The sequence below is a fragment of the Phalacrocorax carbo genome, chromosome 11 (assembly GCF_963921805.1).
Source record: "Phalacrocorax carbo chromosome 11, bPhaCar2.1, whole genome shotgun sequence".
Taxonomy (NCBI): Eukaryota; Metazoa; Chordata; class Aves; order Suliformes; family Phalacrocoracidae; genus Phalacrocorax; species Phalacrocorax carbo.
In genome coordinates, this window is record NC_087523.1 from 7,135,747 (window position 1) to 7,149,800 (window position 14,054).

Sequence of the window (14,054 nt, forward strand, 5' to 3'; positions counted from 1 at the left end):
ACAAGGAGACGGCACTGAATGAAAGGGTCGGTACCTCTTGAATACTGTTCTCTGCAACAGGTACTAGTAACAGCTAACACCACGATGCACAAAAATTAAAATAGACTATAGAGGCACAGGTCTGTTTTATTCAGTACGAATATGCATCCCCTAAATGAAAAACCACTGGCCTTTCTATTACACTGTTAGGAAGTGCATTATGTAGTTTAGGGGTTAGTATTCTCTTTCTCCAAATTTTACAACTACTTTTGGAACCGTGAATAAACATATTCAAACATGGCATTGGAGTAGCTGTCTGCTATACATAGCATTTTACTGCCTTACAAAAGTCTCGAGTATACACAGGAACAAATGTAATAGAAAAAAAAAGATTTTATTAAACTAATAATTATGCGGAAGTCTGCACCCTGCGTCTTTTGACCATTCTTGCCTGTCTGAACTCTGTTTTCATACCTATGGGACCAGAGACTGCTAGATGGAAGCTGTCCCTACTATTTAGAGCACTGGCTCAGGTAAAAACGATCCTTACACATAGATCACTGACTAAGAAAAAGCTGATTTCATAGTTGTCCATAAGAATCCTTTGATTTGAAAATGCTGGTTTTCCATATGAGATATCTGAAGTATGAGTATTTCCACCCGTGATAAAAGATGAATAAGCTTTCCCCAGGAGCATTGCCCAAACCCATTCCAACACATCAATCTAGAGCTTTGCTAAGCAGAGCCTGCCATTCATGCCAAAGTGTGATCTGGTTTTGAGATGTGACATATGGGCACTGAGATTAAACCTCCTAACTTATTACTTACAAATTAAGCTAGGATTGAACGTCAGACACATCAAAGGCTTTTTTTGCCTACATCATAAATTGAAACAGATTTTTTATGGTATTCTGACAGGGCACAAATATAAGAATCAAATCAAGCAAAACTTGTAAAAAAGTAATACAAGAAATGAAATCAAATACTGCAGGAGCTGAAACCCGAAGCAGGGGAATTGATAAGAACCTCTTTTGTAGTTGTCTAAGAGTGAAATAAACACTATCTAGCAATTTGTGTGGCAATGTCCTGGAGAAAAATAGAGAAGGTAATCTTTAACTTAGAATTCTAAGATTCCTCACCCCATTTCTTCAAATGCTTGTTGCTCTCAGTCTTGGAGCTATAGTTACTTTCTTAATATGGGTGTGTGGGAGTGTGTGGGGGTGTATGTATATATCTCTCTCTCTCTAATGGGGTAAAAATCTTATTTGACTCTAATGGGGTAAAAATCTTATTTGAATCCATTACTACTTTTTCACTGCTCATCTGAAAACACATTGGAAATCATCTCCCATGTGAAGGCCCCAGTATTGCAAGGTACTTACTCACATGCCAAGCTTTAAACACAAATAAGCGCTATTGTCTTGAACACTAAAGGTCAGCAGTAAGTTGAGAGATTTTTGAGCCTGGTTACCACCTGTATACTACTATGGGGCTCTCCTTCATGGTCTTCACAGAAAGCTTTCTAGTATCTGTGTAGAAGCAGAGGAAAGTCTATACATTACAGTCTGAAGTGGGATTTTTTAGATCTGTTTACCTGATTTCCACTAAGCCTTTGAAAGAAAAGGAACATATGGGCTCTATACATAGGAATTATTTATCTCAGAATAAAGTGGAGCTACCTGTGGGAATCAAAAAAGCAGCTGTTTAAAGATCACATTAGTTTTTTAAGAAGAAATTAAAAACATGGTTTCAGGATCACTGTGCAGATCAGCAACATCTGTGTTTAATACGGCAATCTAGCATCACTTTGGTTTTGCAAAAGTACAGGATTCAGTTTAAACCTTTGGGATTTAAAACTAATCAAATTAAAGATCAAGCCAAGGACTGATACTTCAGAGATGGACTCCGGTGTCATTTTCTTAATAGAGCGTCATTACAGTTGAGAGGAAACAGCGAGACACGCTCTGTCATCATGGTTCTTTTCTCTTTCTGCAAAAGCTGTGTAAGTGACATTGAAGTGTCCAGACACTGCCGAAGAGACTGCTTAAGCGGTGTTGGGGGACATGTCAAGCTCTTGGGCTTACCACTTTGGCAATTTGTAAACTCAGAGCTAAATAAAAAGATCTGTTTAGTATAATGCTTCTGTAACATCCCAAGTGAAAAAAAGTGCCAGTAAGAGTGTATAGTTTGGTGGGCTGAATCCTTCTGATGGTCTTCTTGTACAACCCATGCTCATTTCTCCTTCCTTGTAATAATCAGTGAAGACAAAGCTCTTTGTTTACAGCTCCAGGAAGATATTTTTTTTTTCAGTGAGAAGCATTGGCCATCAGACCTTTTCCAAAAGAAGCATGAGAAACATGAATGTGGTAGTCATCCTTGGGTTGAACGGATCAAGTAATTTAAAATTCTGGTTAGCATTTCAGGCACTTTCAGCAAAGTTTTTTACTGTTTACTCATCTATTTTCATCTAAATTTAAAAAACAGAGCTCAAAGTTTGATAGAACTGATTTATTTAAACATTTTATTTAAATATTTAAAGTATTTTATGAAAGCTTCCTGAATAAATACATCAATAGGTACAGAGCTTGGGTGCTATTTCTGCATGCCTTTTTGTCTAAAGACATGTCTGTGAATGAATATCTTTGTAATGAATCTGAATTGACTGATGATCACAATCCCCATAAGATCTAATTGTAGCAGCAGCTGAGGAGGCGAACTTAAGCATCAAGGAATATTTTAAAGAATGGTCACAAATCTCATCATTGATCTACCCATAAAAAAGCAAACAAAGCCAATAGTTAGATTTCACCACGGCAGTTAATCCTCTCCTCACTGATTGTTATCTGTGCCACCACCTGCAACAAGGTAGCCATAGTCCCCTTGTATAGTTATTTCTAAGGTAGGTCCTACAACATTAAGAAGTAAGAAATAATTTTCCTACTTGATATTCCATTTGGCGTGGATTTCAAGTAGCAGAATATAAACAGTGAAAAAAGGTTCGCATAGAAAGCAGTATGTCTGAAGGCTCCGTTAGCAAATGTGGTGCAACATCTATTTCCATAAGCTGGCTTAGCCAGCTGATTCAGAAGAAATATATATTACTTATATACAAAGAAGACAGAAACTGTAAGAGAGCATAATAAAGTCTACTTTGATTAAGTCAGCTGCTGCACAACAAAATTTTGGTAGCTGATGTTGTTTCATAGGGGAAAATCTATTTAGGTATCTAGATATTAAAAGATTTTCACAGACATATTTTAAATATTTAACTATGCCATTGAATCTCATTAAAATTATGTTTTTATTTTTAATTCAAAAAATTCACAAGTCTTCCAGAATCTTTCATCTTGATGACGCTATGTATTTGTCTCAGTAAACATTCTGTGAATATTTAATGTTAAAAAGTAAAATACACATATGTTTTCCCTTTTGGTAAGAGCTTCCTGGAGATAACATTGAAGTTGCTATTTTGTGCACTAGCTAATGTATAATTTTTCTACAAGCCAAATAGTTCACTACTATTTGTACACAAACCTGGGTGGAACGGTGATTTTGGCATCTGTTTTGCAGTTACCTGAGGATGGTGGGGTGTCTTGCATTCCTGATTTGTGAGTTAGAAAAACAAGATTCTCACTGAAAATTCGGAAAGAATGTCTTCCCTTAAGATCAAGTTTATAAAAGAAGGTGTTTGACGCATATTAAGTGGAAATTCCTTGTGTGGATGGGAACTTCCTTCTAGGGATGGTTCAGCAATAATATAATGTAGTATAACGAGAACGTACCTGGATATTCTTTGCTTCTTCACAAAAGGGTATCACTCAGTGGCCTTGCTGAAAGGCAGTTTTCTCAAGAGTTGGAGAGAATCAGTTCAGATGTGTGCAGTTCCATAAGATTCAGGTGAAAAGTTTGCAAAGCCATCATATAGCGGTTATATCTCCCTGACTTGTAAAAATTTGCCTTGGCTCTAATGAGGCTTAGTAACAGTGAGCCTTGCAGCTTCTGCTTCTGATTGTATCAGAGGATAGTGGACAGTTACTTTGTTGTTCATACATTGACCGTGTGTCAACCATCCAGGCTGATACTGCTTCTTGTACACAGAAGAGAATGCCTGGTACGCTGCGGCTTTAAGCTAAGAAACAGCTTTCTGATTTTATCCTAATCTCTCTTTCTGATAGAACTGTGACATACAGCTGGGTATGGTCCTTGAGCTGGGTATTGTCCTCGCCTAATTCTTTGTGACACCTTTCTTCTGTAGTCAGCACTGATGAGCTTGGAAGTCCCAGGTAACACACTTTAGCAATGGTCACTTTTGCATTTGCATTTACAGCCCTAAATAAATGCAAACATGCAGCATAAAGGTATATAGTAAATATAGTAATGGCAATACAGGAGGCAGAGATGGCATGTGCACGCTAATTATTTTCAGTCCAGTGTACTTAAGCTGCATATTCCCACTCCCACCCTACTGAAGATGGACACGTGCCATCTTGATGTAGTTGCTGTAATGGACAAATAACAAGAACAGGTGAAATATTCTTCAGTTACTGAATCATGTTTATCAGTTCAGTACTTGTTTTCATATTAGATGTTCCTTTTATCTGCATCTGATTAAACAATATTAAGTATTGTGAAAGATTATGAGATGTGAAAAGTGGTGCATTCTTCACACCCATTCTTTACTGCCAGAACATTATTACTAATAAATCAAAGACTGTAGTTTAACATTTTTTTCTTCAAGTAAAGGAAACATTTTAAGTATGCTGCATGCTACCTACAGAAGGGTTTGCAATATATAAAGGTTATATTCAAAATGAATAAACCCTAACATGCAAACTCACTCTGGCAGTATTTTTTCTCCTTAGACCATCCCACCTACTCTCTGTGTTTTACAATATGTAGCCCAAAATCTGTTTATTCCCCAGCATAGTGCTGGGTATCCTTTCAAGCCCATTAGGTCAGGCCTGAAGAGGGATTGTTCAGGACTCTTGAAACTCTTAAGAAAAATTACTATTTTGGTCACATTAAGACTTTTGCCTCTCCCCCTTCCCATCTGTTTTTAAATGCCTGGATGTTCAAATATCCATGTAGGAAGGTGTTAAAAGAAATGCTCATCATCGTGTCTTAAAGTAAAGGAACAAATGTCTTGTGAATGCTCACTCTGATATCTTCAGAATTCCAAAGCAGTGATATTTCTAGAAGGTTTGTATTCCTCATTCATTGCTGTTTCCCAAGCACAGTTGCAGGTTTTGAAGCCTTTACTTCCAGAATGCAATTTTGAATTAATATATTTTAACACAAGCTTTATATTTAGCTTCCCTTGTGAATAAATTATTATTCTTCTTCTGAAACCGGTAGAAGTAGGATGTTTTTGTTAATGAGCATGAAGATATAATCCATGTTTTCTGGTAAGATTTCCTAAACCTGGAGTGGGTGTGTGTTGCTGGAATACGGCATTTGAATTTTTTCTTTTTCCTTAAATATTACAAAGAACAAACTTTCTTTTCAGCATTTATTAATGGATGTGTTTTAGGTTTCTTTTCATTTACAAAGATGTAACAGTGAAGCAGAATGCGTTGAGGCCACTCTTATAAACCAGTTATGAAATATCAAGGCTGAAATAATATTAAATAGTAACTATAGGAATGCAATCCAAAGAAGGGCACCTTGAGATGGAATTAGATTTTTAATTACTTCAGTTCATTAAATAAAATTCATTCATTGACTAAAATATTATACAACTCACAATTTTATACACATATGTCACAGTTGTAATAACAAATATATAGACACAACTATAAATCTTGTACATAGATCTGTTTTATAAAAAAGCATTTCCTTCAAGATAGGAATGTTCCTTTTGATAACTAACTAAAGCAAGCTAAAATAAATGTTGTAGATGCTTGTATTTTTATTTGAAATTATTGACAGGTTTCATGTCAATAATGTTGAAATGTTTAATTTTCAGAAGCTGTTTTTTGGTTCGTCCAGCTTTCTGTTTGCTTCAGTTTTCTGATATTCATTTTTTCTGTTCTGTTATCTACTTGAATATGAATATTAATATAGGAACCTTTTAATAGCTCAACATTATTAAGATTTTCAGATTTTTTCTCAGATTTCCAGCCATTTCTTAAAAATACAAAACTGACACTGAATTCCATTCTAACCCAAAGTAAGTATTAACTGGAATTTTTCCATTATGCCATTGAACTTGACTAATATGTGATGCAACCTCATTAACTCATTCAGAATTTAATTTTGTGTACACAATAAACTTGCTGTCTTGCTGGAGGTTGCTTACATTTAAATTCAAGTTGGAAAGTTCTAACAACCACCAAACAAAACTGTGTAAGTTAATTTTTATATAATCTCATCTGATTGCCACAAACTTAATTTAGTAAATACCAAATACAAACCCAAAATTTCTTCAGGTTCTGACGTCTTGTCAATACATACTCATCGCAGCTAGTGATCGCAAGCCTTAGCTTGCCCATAGGAAACATTTTTCTGTTCTGATAATAAACTGCCACTCTGTAGAAGGTATCTGGGAACCTTACTGAGAAGCACAAATTTGAACATAAGGCAATTTTTATGCTGCTAATGTAAAATCATAATGTTTTTGCTACTTAAACCAAGCTTATTTCACAGCTTGATTTATTGTGGCACAGAAAAAAAAAGGTAGAAAACCATGAGATACTGAGTCATTGAAGTGAATGAATCTTTAAGAAAACCTTAGCACTGCTGTTAATTTAAAAAATCTGCCCAAACCTTTTCTGTGTTGAACACATCTTTACATGTACTGTATGAAAATGGTGGCTGTTCTTTCTCAAAACTAGATTTGATTTTGTTTTAATGATGTGTTTAATGTGATGGTACTTTAAAACCCAGTTCTGCAGCACGCAGAGATTGGAAAAAAGGCAAGCAGATCGTTCTGGAGATATGTAAGATGTGTAACTCATCTTCCCATGCAAAACAAACAAAAAGACCCAGACCTCCAGAGGGATGAGGAATTGGTAGTTGAAAAGACTGGTTGGTGGTCAACAAAAGAAGCCAATTACCATTTCATCCTACTAATGCAAAAAGCTTTTGATGCAAGGTAAGTTTCTTTGACTGGCTAAGTGTCTTCAGTGAACAAAGTTAAAAGGCATGATTAGCGAAGTGCTTCAAGAAGGAGGCATCAAATCTCCCCAGAGGAATCTGTTTTCAGAATAATCATCAGAGAACTTACAAAGTCAGCTTTGTTGGCAAAAAAAGAGAAAGACAGCATTCTAAAAAGTTCTTCCTGTTGAAAGCATTGAGTTTGGGTACCTGGGGTTTTCAGCTAGGTTAAACTGCACCTTATCAAAAACACACAAAGAACAGTTTATTTCCCGTAGATTTTCTGCTGTGGTCCTCTATCAGACTGAAGATTTTAACTTCTTAGTTGGACAATATAGAGCATAACCACCCCATCCCACATATATTAAGATCAGCAATATGAGCAATGAACAGCACTTCCAACCCAGGCTTATGCCGGAAGAAAGCTCCTTCCATGAAAAGGAAGAGGTTTTACTAGTATGAATTGGGAAGCCTTTTAGGGTAAATGTGATGAGATAAGCAGTGAGATTATTCCTCACTTTCAAAAGAATAGCAGTGAGATTCCCACACATTTTCAGAGAAATAGTTGTAGAAATACTCTGCCCATCCCATGCCCTATTTCTCCTCTGCCTTTAAAACTGTAGATCTAAGAACAGATTCAGGTCAGCGGAGCAGACAAAGTAGCTGCCTATGGCAGAATTTGGCCCAGAACATGAGATTTCCATTCTCATTTCTAATATAGTGGAGAGCAAGGTAGACAGTTGATAAAGTCTGTAACTTTATATGGGGTGGGTGCGGGTGGGGGGAGTTAGGCGTTGTTAGTAGTTCTGCTGTTGTACAAATGTCTTGAATTAAATGAGATTACAGAAAAAGTCCATTCTAATTTAATCAAATTAAATGTAATTAGATTTTTTTTTCTATGTCAAATTTATTACCTTTAGGAGGATTTGTAATATAGAATAAATTGTAGCTCCTAATAAGAAGTCGGAGTAATAGTGAAATGAGTTTTTATTTTATTAGACGTTACAATTCTAAGAGCGATTAATTTCTTCTTTAGAGACGTTCGTTTCTTTACTTGACAAGTCAGCATTTGCAAACAAAACTTTTAAATTTAGTTACCATCACATCACTCTCAAAATCAATAAACTTAGGGTTTTGTTATGAACATTACAACATTTGTGCTAATTGTAGCCCTATGGCACAAAAAAAGAAAAAAAAAAAAAAAGAAAATTGAGATTGGTTTGCTTCTTTCTGCTTTGCTGGATGAAGTAGAAATTCTGTCTGTTCTCCAGTGTATTAACTAGCACATGAATTCCATTTGTTAGGAAAATCTTCCTTTTGTAGCAAACTTTTAGAAAGCTGGCACAAACCCAGGTACAGATCTAGTGAATGTATGAGCATTTTTCCTGTATTTGTGTTGTTAATGGAACAAGTTGCATGTTTTTATGATATATATGCTGATCAGCTAAAAAAAAAGTGTCTTACCCATGATCCCATGAGATTAATTTCAGTTAAAACAAATTTAGGCCGTTGCAAAATGCTGATGATAAAACAAGCTTTTGCGTTACTCTGCTCAGTCGCCGCCATAACAAATGTGATTTTGGTATGCTGGAGGGATTACCCGGTGATCATTTCAGACCTTAGCGGTGCTGTGCCCCACCCTTCTTGTGCGGGAGGAAGACCTTCCACCATACTCCGGGTGATGTGCAGTGAACCAGAGCTTCTCCCTTTCACTTCTTCTGCTGCTTCTCTTGCACAATCTGAGAGTGAAGCAGACCTTTGCCGTAAGAAATGTCAACATTCCCATGTCCAGCTGTTAGTGTGATGCTGACCATTGACTTGTATAACTCCATTCAGTTTATCAAAGACGACAGATTTCCAGGGATGACCTTAGCTTATTTCTAGAGCAGGAATGAGTTTTTTACTGATTTTTCATTTGTAAACTTCTTAACTCACTGTAAAATACTCTCAAAATTGGATTCATCAGCTCTTGCCAGGCAACAAATTACTGCAGATGAATAATAGATGTTCCATGCTACCAGATTTGCTTCTCTTGCCATTATTTATTTCCTGCTATGTTAGGCAGCCTCCTCTTCTACCTGTTCCTCAGACTGGCCCTCCCTGCTTCCAAGTGGCTGGTCTGTGCAGTCTTTTCAGTTTATGATGAAAAGCAAACAATTGACAAGGTGCAGTAAGTAGCACAAATTCATCATCCATTTCTCCATTCCTTGAACATCCTGCATTTCTGAAACTATTTTCATTCCTTTTGGAGCCTGGAGACTGCTGAAGTAATAATAGCTTACCCTAGGAGCAGATTTCTTAGTAAATGCTATACATCTGTGAAGAAATAGCCATTATTATGTTCTAAGGAAACCAAGGATACAGTTTTATTGGTTTTGGTTGTTTTTTGTTGTTGTTGTTCCAAAATATTTTTTTCTTTATTAAAAGAAATAGAAAATTAGGGGGATTTTGATCCATCCATTCTACCATAAATCAGGATGATTTACCATTTCCAAGTAACCTTTTATGAAATTAACAGTATATAGAGATGTTTGGTTTTTTGTTGTTAACCAGATGCTTCATAACGCGGCTTGCATCTTCATATATTGCAAAGCAATATTACTGTCTACTGAGGAGTAGAATTCTCACCTGTGTTTTAAAAGTCACACATTTTTGGAAGGAAGAAACTCAAAGCTTATTTTGGAACTTATGTCTGTAGTTTAAAGTATTCGCAGTCAGTAGCAATTGAAGATCTAAGAAAAGCATTTCTATTTTGATACCTACACAGTAGAACATAGCTCTGGGAATTTTATGCATTTTGAGTTCTTATGCTACATATAAAAATAGGTGGAACTGAATCAATATTTATGAAAAATGGCATTTTGTCTATAAATATTAGTGGAAGAGATTAAATATTTGGTTTCACACTGCTCAAACTAGTCCATGCAGTATCAGAAATTAGTGTAGAGGAGACTGATGCTACATAAATTAATCAATGCATTTTAGGCACCCATAGTCATATCTACCTCTTTTCACTTAGTTGGACACTGACCGAATGCACCCCAAGTTTCTTCCCAAAGCTAAAATATTAATCTAAAAACGGGGTGATACTAGTCCTGCAGTGTCTAAACATTAAATGGTTACAATAAATAACTGCCTTTTAGACAATTAAAATCACTACGAAATGGCAACTTACTGCTGTACATTTCATGGTGTGCTGCATTTTGAATCCTTCAGAGTACAAAGCGGCTGGACATTTTGCTAAGTCAAAGATCATCTTATATCAATAGGTATAATTTTAAAAGCTTCATACAGATTAGTGTTAAAAACCAGCAACAATTTGTCAGCGATTAAATGTCAGCTGTCCTTCAGATTTGCTGATAAAGATTCTATGTGGTGGTAATAGCAAAGGTATTATCTCTGGATCAATTTTCCTTGTTTGCTAAATTTGATGATAGGGCCATCAGAAGAAAAAAAATCTTGGAAATACCATTTTCTTGATAAGGAATGCAAGCTATTTCTGTCTTTTTTTGTGTGCAGTAAGGTATTCACAACACAAACTGCTAAGTAGCCTATATAATCTGTTGATGTATGAGTGAGCAGCTGAAAAGTACAGACAATGTGGTGTTATATAGGTCTTAATTATAAGATGCCTTTCACACCTCTGATCAACTGTGAGAATTCTTATATTAAGTCTAATTACTACAAGTATTCCAAACCAAAGAACCATAATCCCATTAATTCAACAATATGTCTTTCTGTATGAGCAAACTACGAGTGATCTTTTGCACAGACCTATTATTAGTTACATTAAAGAGGCAGAAAAGGTGTTATAAAACTATAGATGAAAATGGCTAAAAGCTACAGAGAAAGTAACTACCTTTACTTGCACAGTTGGTTATTATGAAAACCTAGGAAAATATTTCAGATGGCCTTTACGCTGAGAAATCTGGAGAATCTTGGGGTCTTCTGAAGAATCTTAAAGCCTTTTGGATTTTGAAGCCGAAGTGTGAACTTGTGCACTTGCTACTGATCATGGGGCTTGACTTTATTATAACTTTTGGAGAATACAGGAGACCTATTACAGCTGGAGTTGTGAGTTAGTGCAACGTTATACCAACACACATATTTTTGGCTATTTATTGGAGAACTAAAAAAGAAAAATTAAATTACAGCGCTTCTTGTGAGTTCCTGTCAAGCAGACCAAGAAAATAGTTTCCACCTATCAGAGGAGAAATTAAAACTGAAATCCTACCCAACAAGGTGCAAAATTGTTGCTTACTGTATTAATAAATGAGCTCGTTTTGCACTGCTATTTAGGATGGTTGGTTTCAGTGCGAGTGAAATATTTTTCAATTTCAGAAAAAAATCAATCCAGATATACTGTAGTTCATTTATGGGATCAAAATATCTAAATTAATAAATATGTGCAGAGATCCTCAGTCATAACTTCCTACTGTGCCCCAACATGTGACATGGAATTGGAAGAGACTTATACTGAAGTTGTTTCTAGGGAAGCAATTTTCTGACAGCAAATGAAGATTTCACAGAATTAGTTTGTGTTTCTGGAGTTATTTCCAGGGAAGGAATTTCCTAACTGAAAATGCACATTTCAAAGAAACAGCAGGGTTTTTGGTTTGTTTGTTTTTTGAGAATGCATGATTGTTGATATTTTCAGTAGAAATCAAGTCATTGAGTGCTCTGATTTTCTTTCATTTTCTTTCCAACAAGACAGAAAACTCTGGGGCGTTGGGAAGGCAGGATGCTGGCTAGCTTGCTGTTTGTCAGCTGCCAGCTGGACTAGAGGGTTGTCCCGTTAGTTGACCAACGAAATTCAGATATGTTATTCCACTTCACTAGGAATTCCAGTACAATAATCCAAAAGTTTTAACTGAATGGAGATCTAGCCATCCAGCAGCCCTGTTCTATGCTGTCTTTATACTCATGGTATCTGCTTGGCCAGTACTTTTGCATCTGACTGCTTTTGCATAAAAGCTGGCCTCGATTCAGTATGAGAAGTAGAAAACGGATTGGCAACTTTTAATAGTAGTCCAAGCTCATACATTTCTCCTGGGAAGCACTTTTGTTTGCCTACCCACACAGTCCTCATTACCAGCTGCCTGAAGCTTATTCCTGATCCCCCTGCCTCTGCAACTTAGGAACAGTTTGCATGTTAGCAGACAGCAGAATGAACTGGTCCTGGCTGTCGCAGTCCCGAAATACGTATTGACAAGTTGTGCACTATTAATCAAACTCATGTATTTCAAACTTGGTTATCTAAAAAGAGCTGCCCATCTTGTCCCTAACATTATTGTCCAGAGGATTAGATCACCTTTTGTTATGTGCTTAGTTGTATTTGAGAATACTTACCTATGCTTTTTAGAAGGATAGAGCTTTATAAACATAGAAGTTTATGATGATTTGATGATTTGATCTCTCATCTCCAACTTTACAGTGTCTTCCTGCTGTCAGTACAAAACTTCATAACAAAAAGTGTGGAAGCACCTGGACTGAAATTCCCCAGGAATATCAAATGTGCTAAGAGTGATTTAGGTAGGAGCTGACGAACGTGCCATTCGTATCACTGATACCACCGGTCTCAGAGGAAGGTATACTGAGCAGTTACACTGACCTAATCCCTGCAGCTAACTAAGATGTTTCTTCATTTCTTTCATGTTGTCTTCTAATACTAATGCAAAACATAAGCAAGCAATATGAAGGCATACTGCTTTAGATTACATCTCCTGCTGAAGGTAATTTATCCTCTACAAGTTGATCAAATGAGAAGTACTGATAATTGTGCTATCTCATGCTCTAGCTTTACCCTTCATGATTTGCAGTATAATCCTCCTTACCCAGAGCATTTAGGATTGTGGAAAGGACTTATGGAAGGACATATATAGGAAGGAATTCCTTCCTACAGAGGTTCTTAAAATTCCACTTAACATTTATTACACCTCTGTATAAAAGGGAGTTTCCGTGCTGGTATACTTTGCTGATGCAGACATGTTTCCCACATATGGAGTCCTGATCTTGTTTCCTTTCTGTGCAGAATTCTTTCTTTTGCATCTCTAGAGACACATCACAAAGTTTTACCTTTCAATGAGGTGTTAAGGAACATTTATTTTCAGGAAAAAATAACTACGAGATACCACACTTTTACTAATAAAAAATTTACTTGTTTGTACTAAGGAAGGGTTTGCTAATTAGTCTCTTCTCAAAAAGTTTTCATTTGAACCTATTGTCTTTTTCTAAGATAATTTTAAGTTAGTTCAATATCTTGCTCTCCTTTATTGAATTCTTACGCAATTTTAACACCAACATTTTTTGTAAGTAGAACTGAAGGATTTTATATTCACTTACAGTAGGAAAGGTGTTGATCATAGTATATGCTGCCACTTCAGCTGTCAACGTGGGACATTACTGAGACTGACAGAAACTGCTGACCTTTCCTCCTTCCCTTAGCCTTTAGTTTTTTCTGCTAACTCAGCAAAGCACCTGTCTAACTGGAGTGCCCACAATGGAAGAGAGAGAACTCTTAACAGTCCAGTCAGAAAATATTTGTGTTCCATGTGGGTTTTTAAAAAGTTTTTAACTTAACTATTTTTAACCAAGGCTGTATTTTAAACCGTGAAAATACCAGTTTGGCTGTTACAATAGCTTTCTGCCCAGGCCAATACTATTGCTTGGAATTAGGCTGACCTTGCTCTCATATTTTGCTTACAGTTTTTGCTCAGATTAGCTGAAGACTATATATGAAGGGTGTTTAATTTCCTGCATTAGTCTCCTGCTAGAAAAGGCAAGAAGTTGGAAACTCACCCTGATAGTTGAGCCCTTATCATTTTTTTATCTGTGATGTCCCATTGCAGCTAAGAGACTGTGTGGGTGTCTCTCCACATGCCAAATTCTACATGGATCTAAAATGCAATCTTCTCTGACTACTTTTTTTGTAATGTTCACTAAAGATATTTTGCAGCAACATATGAAAAATACAATTTGAA